Genomic DNA, 8686 nt, shown 5'->3' on the forward strand with positions numbered 1-8686 from the left:
CCAGGAAGCCAATGATAAAGATTCAAGTTGGGTTTCTCATACTGTGTCAAAATTATGCATGTTATCCTGAGACTCGTTCCTCCCAGATACTTGTTTAATATGTAAGCAAGGTATTTAGGTCAGGAGTTAGACTGTAACTTTACCTCCACTTCAAAAGGTTAATATCTGCCAAATCTCTGTTTTCTGTGAAATCAGACATATTTTTTTTCCAACTAAACTACTGTTTTTCTTTTGGTGGATTTATTATTTTCAGCTGAAGTTTCCAGAAAGTCAGTAACTTCCTGATTTGTTAATTTAAGAAAAAAAAAATCTACTTTTTCTAAAAGAAGAAAATTATGGCACCATGAACAACTTCTCAGTAAGAAGTCTTAAATACAAATAGCCTTCCTGGAACTGTTTGTCAGGCAGACATAGACATGACAGACCAACCAGAGCCCTTCCTTAGAGGTATTAATCAGTTAGGTTAATCTGCAGTAAGTATTCATTTTACTATATTAAGTAATAACAGATATGAGCTTGTCAGTTAAGGCATGGATTGAGTATTTTTGAGCCCCAGAGGTGGTTCAGTAAACGAAGAGTTGAGAAAGGGTAGCAATGCTTCACATCTTTTACCAGATTTAAAACTTTATAAAGTTTGCATTTTTACGGTGTTTACAGCCTTTACCTATCAAACACTGGCCTGCATTTGCTGATAAAGCCACTAACAGACCCATGCATGTAAAGATTTCTATTTTACTTTGCTTTTGCTATGTGTTTATGGAGTATTGTTGAATACAGCCTGCAGCAGATAGCTGTACAACTACATTGAGCTGTTTGCAGCTACCACAGCTGTACAGCAATGTGTTTATATGTGCATATTGCTCTGTGTGTGTATGTGCATACACAGACATGCAAATACACCACAGCACTAAAATCTGCATGTGCATGTGTACACTGAGCATTTACAGTCACACACACTCAGGTACATGAAAAACCACTATTAAAAATTTGCAGTAAAAATCCTGCATGTGATGGTCAACATACCACTCCCTCCCATAATTTTATAATTACAGTAATAAAAGGGAAAAAAAAAGCAGGCCTCCATAGCCAGGAAACAAAAGAGAAAAACCTCAAGTTGGTTAACACTTTACTTCTGTAGTGACTCTTTTTTCACACATACAAGCACACATATGCAGTTTCTGATAAAACGAATTGTTTCTCAAAAGACAGTGAAAAAAAGAGAGGGCTAATGAAACCCTCAAGCTGCTCTTGAAATTACACCTATACCTGTTGTCATTTTCAGGAAATCTACTTTGTTTAGTTGGTAAACTTGTTTTGACTTTTCAGTGGAAACACTTTGCTGGCACTACTTCCTTATCTGTAGGCCAAATTCTGACCTTGGTTTCATGTGACTCCCACTGTAGTTGATATAGGCTGACTGTGTAAGGCATGATAGGGCCATTATGCCTACAATTGTAAGAGCACTGAAAGTTGTTTTGTTGTTATTGCAGCCTGAATTGGTAGAGCTGCTGATGTCTATTTTAGGCAAGATTCAGATATGGTTAGACTAAAATTCTCAGAAATATTGAAGTGCATAGACAGAAAAACTGAAGAGGAGGAATCAACAGGAGTGATTTCATTTTAGCTGAGTACACGGTATGGCATCTTGATTTTATACTGGTGTGTGGAAGCATTGACTTGCAATGATTTTGGTGTAAATCACAGGCTTTGATGTGCAGAAAGGTTATGGAGCATTTTATATGAAGTAATAATATTTAGTAATTCTATTGAACAAATTACCAGTTACTTTGACATTTAATGAAATAAGTAACACTAAACATGATGTGAGGGCAGCTTTTATGGACTTAAACTTTAATCAATTGAATGCGAGTCAAAGGTGTCATTTTTGCTGATGGTGGTGAACAATGGATGATGACATTTGCTAAAGAGCTTCTTGTCTCCATTACTCCGGATTGAATAATTGCTCCTAGGCAAACTGGGAAGAGCTGTTCATGTTCTTAGTGACAGGAGGAAGTTGCAAGACTGTAAAAAGTCCAAATTCTTGTTATTTTTTGTTGCAGCTACTTGTTATTGAGAACTATGTTCCTGTTTTACAGGGTTCTGATTTGAAACTCTTCTACAAGTAGGACTGCAGTTTGGCATTACATTAACCTGAAGGTGAAAATCATACTTGATGCTGAATTCTTCTTGCCAGCATTTACTTTTGCCTCCCAATCTGACTTGAGTCAGGAGAGAGGTAGAATCTCGCTAGGCAATTCAGGTCCAGATTTAGGGCTGATTTGCTTCAAACTGACTCAAGATGCTTGGCTCTTCAAATGCAAATCCTAAGGCAGCATTGATCTATGACTCATATAAGGTCTCCTTGTTTCTGCTTCTGAAGTAAGTAGTTGCCTCAAGGGTTGTCTGATCCATGTAGGATTTTCCTTCTCTCCTTTCCCCTTGAGAGTAGTTGGTACTTTTGTACTGGGTGTTATTTGTACCATGTGGTCCCAATGTCCCATGCTGCACAAAAGTACCATTTTCTTTTTTTTTTTTCTTTTGCAAATTTAAGTAATACAATTCTGATTTTACATTGAGGATACATAAACATAGACTAGGGAATTTCTGACAAGAGCCAAAGGTGTAGCATGACCTAAATTAAAAAAAAAAAAAAAGTTTATAGTGTAGTATGAAAACAAGTATGCCACATGGAAGAATAAGTAGTTTTGCCAGTCAGTCATGCTATTATCTTATCATGTTCCTTATTCACAAGGTGGTGGAATTCATCCCGGTTACTCACATTTGATCCAACATTGCTGTATAATTAATGATGAAGTGGGAGAAAGAAATTGGAAAAAAGATTTCAACAAGAAAAAATGAATAGATTTTTTTTTTCATTGTGGAAAGAGATTAATTTTCACATACTTGGTTTTATGTTACAGATCACTGGCACAGCAGTATGGAGAAGCTTGTGTGAAAGCTGTCTGCACAAGCCCAGCTCAACTCACTGCTAAAAGTTATTAATTCTTTTAGAAATTTTTAGAAAGAAAATGAAAAACTTGCTCAGACATATCCTTTCTGATGTTTTTGGAACATTCTGTGCCACAGATGTGGCCAGGAAAAAAAACTATGAGTTCCATCATTTAGGACTATTCCCAAATCAGGTTGGATTGAGCTTTAAATTACATGAATTCCTTCAGCAAAAATTGTAAGGCCTGGCCAGACCAGAAGGACATACATTAATAATAGTGATAAGCTCCTTTCTGCAGCCAGTTTGTAAATCTGGGTCCAACGCTACCAGGCCAATAGTAATGTTGTGAATGAAGTTATTGTGTTGAATCTGTCCATGGAGCATGCTGTTCTTGTGCCGTGCCATTCATCCAGTAGACTCCATCAGCTGCCAGGCAAGAGGAGCTCATGTCTGTAGAGAGTGAGATGCCAACCCTGCCTGACACTGGTTTAGAGACTGTGATAAAAGAGAAGGGAAAAAATACCAAATGAGCACATGGGTTAATGGCTGCTATTTTAGTCTCTTGGGGACACTGCCAGCTGCCATTAAGTCAAAGTAGCCCTCAGGCTCTACTTGGTTTCATGATGAATAATTTAGGCTTTCCTGGTGCAGAGCCATGTTGCATTGGCTTTGTATGATAGATTCTACAGATCTCCACTGTGAGCACAGGAGTGTAAATATATGGTGGCACATAAGGGTGTGATGGATCAACCTCCTGTGTTCTGTTCAACAGCAATAGCAATAATCTTTATGACCTAGAGATTCTGTACATCCTTACAGATGTCCTCCTTCAGATCTGGATACTTTGGTTTTGTGGAACTTATTGCCAGTCAAAATCTTCTTTGATATCAATTTATTTTAAGGAGTCAACAATGAGACTGGACATTTTTCTACCCACCGTAAAAAGCAGTGTATATCTGAGTAAATAACTGAAAATGGCTTTTTACTGTTCAGGAAGTACAATCAATTTGAAATTAGGATTATGAAAACATCTGTGTAAATTCAAGTGTCATCTCAATTTGGGCTCTTTCAGATCCTGTATTTTTTCTACTTCCCAAGCAGTGCATTTAAAATCCAATCCTAATTAACACACATAGTTTAATTATAGCCAACAAAATATTCTCCTAAAATTGCATGTGGTAGCTGGGGTTTGGGTATTGAGGGAGGAGGCAAGGAGGAAACAAATGTTCACTGATTGTAAAAATCCTTATTTCGTTAGTAATACATATCTTTAAAGACTTTGAACATACAATGAAATTTTCCTTTCATGAGTCAAAGTGGCATAAAAAGTGTGAAGCAAGTACTCGTACTCTCTTTTTCTCCTTACTCATTTCTTGGTAATTTGAAACAAAGGAACTGCACTGGAATTTAAAACTTTCTTTTAAATCAATTTCCTCATAACATATCACATAAAATATACAATGCTGCTGCAGGTAGGAACAAATAAATCATGGATGTCATGGACAGATCTTGGGGAGATTTTGAAATTTGAGACGAGCACTGGAAAAGCTGGGGTGGTCTGCTACTACAAACTTTACTGTACATCAGCAGAACTCTTTGGCACCTCTGGATGGTTTGGAGGTCCACTGAGATTTTCAATACTTCTGAATTGTTTTGGCACAACAGGTCTGAAAATGGAACCATCATAGTAGGCTGTTTCAGAATGCTGACATTCCTGGACCAGATCTCAGAGTACAAAGTATCCCAGTTTAGGGATACTGTAGCCCTTTCTGGGCAGCACTCAGGACCTTTTCACTTGAAGGGTCTGTTTCCCCGGCAGTCAAACTTCTTGCCTGTGCCCCTGAGTGTACTTTGAGTCCACTCAAAGTCCAGCTCCCCTGGTTCCCCAGCAGAGTGTTTCATGTCCACCAGGTCCACCATGATATTTGCGCAGTTGCTTAGAGTTCTGCTCTGGCCACTGGTAAGATATTTTTTTCCCAGAGATTTTTGGGTGATATAATGGGAATCAAGAAATGTCCGCCTAGTATTTAATTGAAAACAAAACTGTACCCTATTATTAACTTCCTCTAAGTCACACCATTCCTGCTTTGCTCTGCTTTTGTTTGAGGCTCTGTTAATATATTTTGTGTCACAGAGAGTTCTCCATGTCAGATGAATCCTATAATAGCAAATGTCCTCAAACTTTGATCAGCACTGCTTCTTGTGCATTTCCAGGCTCTTTCTGTTTTGTCATTTACATATATCTTTCTACCGCATATTCTGTGTGAAAAAGTTTTCTTTCACAAGGTTGTCCTAGTGGTCATGTAGCAATAAAAGTTGATGGATATAGGCTTCTTATTGATGTCTTTCCAAGAGGTGTCAAGATCAGCATTTTTCCTGCCCTAGCAGTAAACTAAAATAGAATATAGCAGCCTTGGCTTGACAAGGTCAGATATTTTTTAACTTCATAAAAAGAAAAAGGAGATTAAAATAAAAAATGGACTTGGTAACATTTTTAATATGTCTCTTTCTGTCAAACGTGACAATGAAAACAATGAATGACAAAGTTTTTTTCTCCTTTTTTGGATCAGATTTATTTCTGCTTTCAGCAGGAAAAGGTTAATTTCGGGGTCAGCAGTAGGTGATCTGAATTTTCTATTTTTTTTTTTAAAGTGACTTAGGAGATTAGGAGATATAATTTCTCTAAGAATGAGTTAAACTCAGCTCTAAAGTAAGGCCAAGAACATAATGTAGACAAAATTGGTACCAACAAATTAAATTAAAATAGGAGAACGTTATTATAGAAATGAACCTTTTCTTCAGCTGGTTCCCATAGGCTCCTTTGCACTGTGTCCACTTGGCTGAAAGTAAATTTTACTATTATACCGTGAGCTCTGTGACCGTCGTAGAACACTGGTCTGGGATCCCTTTCACCTCATGTTCCACATCTCATTGTTGGAGCAGTTCTAATAGCAGTTGATTTATTACCAGTTCTGATGGAAGAGGCAACAAGAATATTCAGATTTTCAGATTCTAAATGAATTTTGAAGTATAGACAGTGACTAAAATAATATTTTGATTTCAGCTGAGCAAGTTTATTCCTAAACAAATACGGAGATTCACTTTTCCAACATAGGCTTTGATTTTAAAGGCTCCGTTGACTATGTTTGTATGGATAGCATTTTCTTAATTTGGAGGTCAAACAACATGAGATTTTGTCCTAAGTGCATATTTTATCCTGAATCCAAAGAGTAGGTATTATAGTAGTAGTGGTAGTTTGCTTTCCTTATCCTTCTGTCCCTACAGTGAATTGTAACAGATTCTTCTGGCAGTGTGTTGACAACAAGACAATTTGGGAGAGAGCTTACAATACTGTTTTCTGAATTCTTCTCTGTTACTTGAAAAAACATTTCCCCTCATCATTTTTGCAGGTGCTGTGTTGAAAGAGAAGTAGGAAGAACGCCTGAATGGGATCAACCACTGCTTTTGTGAACAAATACCAGCAATTAAGCTAGATGTTATTGCATGGAGAGGGAATAAAACTTGCAAATTGTCGTACTTCTGCTTCATTCCCCTGCCTCAGGATTCTGCGGATGGACTGGTATTGAAGGTGACTTAAACTGCACTTAAATAAGTGCAAAGAGATATCAATCACCTGCTGTTTTGTCTGAATTATGAATAAACCTAGGTGGAAATCACTCCCATGCGTTCTAGAATATCAGTGCTATGTGGCTACTTCATGTCTATCCAGAGTAAGATACAAGGGCAAATGTCACTTGCAATTCTGAAATATCTAATCTTAGAAGCTTCTGTCAGCTGAGGAGAGCAGCTGGTTTGTTTCATAGGACAGGTGAAAGTACATGATTCCTACTTTCTTGTCTCTATACAGAAATGTCAGCAATGTCAGGAGTTTGGTCTTAGTATTTTAAATCTTTATGCATGGGATTTAACTAACTTAATGAAGGGAACCATTCCATCTTCCCTAATCAGTGTAGATCAGCAGAAGAAAGGGAGACAGCCAGCAGCCCCTGAGAATCAAGTCAAGGCTGTCACTTTCAGACATTATGGGGACAGACTCAGGAAAGCAACATGGGTACAAGATAATAACGGCCCACAGTAAGGGAACATGACTAAAGGACCAGGGACTGAGCACAGCCTTAGCCTTGCTACTCTAAGATCAGAATCATTAAGGGGGCAGTGCACCAGCTGTGTCTTTCTCAAAACTGTCCTAAGAACAGTCTTTCTTCCCTACACATATAGTGAGGTGATTCCCTATGGTTCTTTGGCAGCTTGGTGGCTCTTAAACCGACCCTTAGGTTTTTGCCCTAGATATTTCTTAGCTTTTCTTGGTTAGTAACTATTCAGAGGAAGAACAAAGCTGTAATTATTCTTAACTGTAAATCATAGATGTGGTATTATATGCCCCAAGAATGACATGGGATAAAAATTGAGCTGGAAATATGCACTGCAGCAAAATTGTGGAAAGCTAACAAAAAATAATAAAATAAATTGCACAGCTACACACATGAGCAGTTAAAATCATGTGAGACTTATGCATTCAGAAGTGCAAATTCTTTTTCAACATACTAAAACACAAGTGGGTTAAATTTATCATCTTCCATTTTAATTTAAAAGATGTAGGAGAACATGTAGCTGAGGATTTTCTAAAAGAAGTAGCGATTTGAGCATGCTGGGGGTGGTGGTGGAATTGCTTGTAGTTTTATTCATTTAGGCATATCTTATCACTCCTCCTTTTCTTCCTTCTTGGAGGGCAATGAGAGAACCCAGATGCCAAGCTGTGGAACATGTTCTTCTGACACTAGCATCTGGCTCCTTGGCAGAATCCTCCAACTGTCATGCTGACAGCTTTCCTGTTGTGTCCTCGTATATTTTTATGTAAGAAAATTGCAGATGGGTTCTCTTCTCAAACTAATACGCTATTCTGTTGACCCTTATCATGCAGAAATGTGTTGGTTTTATCTGTTTGTGAATGAGACCTTGGCCAAATATACTTCAAAAAGGATACTTCTCTGTTCATCTCTGAATTTGTCTGCAAGCTGTCTGGGAAGATGCCAGAATCCTATTACACACCCTTTTTGTGCCTTTAAGCAGTAAGTCCTTCATTCTCTCTGCTGTACAAATAGATTGCACTTTTTGCAGCAAGCACACTGGTAAAATACAAGCATATTTATTTAATAGTTTTAGTGGGAAAAAAAAAAGAAAAGAAAAATCTTGCATGAAATGGGGAGAGGGAGAAATGTGGTTTTGTTGGCTATGGTTTTTGTTGTTGTTGTTGTTTTGGTTTGTTTGGGGTTTTTTTGCTACTGGAGGTTTTTGTTTGTTTATTTTTGATTTGACATTACCTAGTATGATGCTGCTGCCTTGAAGGATTTTTTTCCCCCAGACTTTTGTCAGAGACCACCAATCCAGAAGGCTTTACAACGTTATAGCAGTAGCACAGTGACTTCATTAAAAATAAAAAAAAAAAAATTAAAAACCAAAAAGATTTCACTTATTAACATACTCCAGGACCTCCTTTGATTTTCTAAATGGAATTTTCATAGTCCCACATCACATTTAGATGCATGCCTAAATGTGGATCATCATGAGCAGTCCCAGTGACTTTACAATGAGGCACAATTGTGCTTCAGTTTAAGGCTGTCCACAGAGGGAGTCTGATGGGTTCTCGGCTTTAGGCTTGTCAAGATGACAACAGGAAATACTAAAAGTTCCCACGTAGCTTCCTCTTGCTCTTCC

The 8686-nt window shown here is 37.7% G+C and overlaps 1 long non-coding RNA gene across 1 annotated transcript; it reads left to right on the plus strand.

Moving 5' to 3' along the window:
• The first annotated feature begins 1440 nt into the window (after positions 1–1440).
• On the plus strand, positions 1441–8174 carry LOC141725282 (uncharacterized). The gene is made up of 3 exons (XR_012577149.1): positions 1441–1635; positions 6361–6539; positions 7893–8174. It is a non-coding gene; the product is annotated as an uncharacterized LOC141725282 (long non-coding RNA).
• Positions 8175–8686: the final 512 nt, after the last annotated feature.

The sequence above is a fragment of the Zonotrichia albicollis genome, chromosome 1 (assembly GCF_047830755.1).
Source record: "Zonotrichia albicollis isolate bZonAlb1 chromosome 1, bZonAlb1.hap1, whole genome shotgun sequence".
Taxonomy (NCBI): domain Eukaryota; kingdom Metazoa; phylum Chordata; class Aves; order Passeriformes; family Passerellidae; genus Zonotrichia; species Zonotrichia albicollis.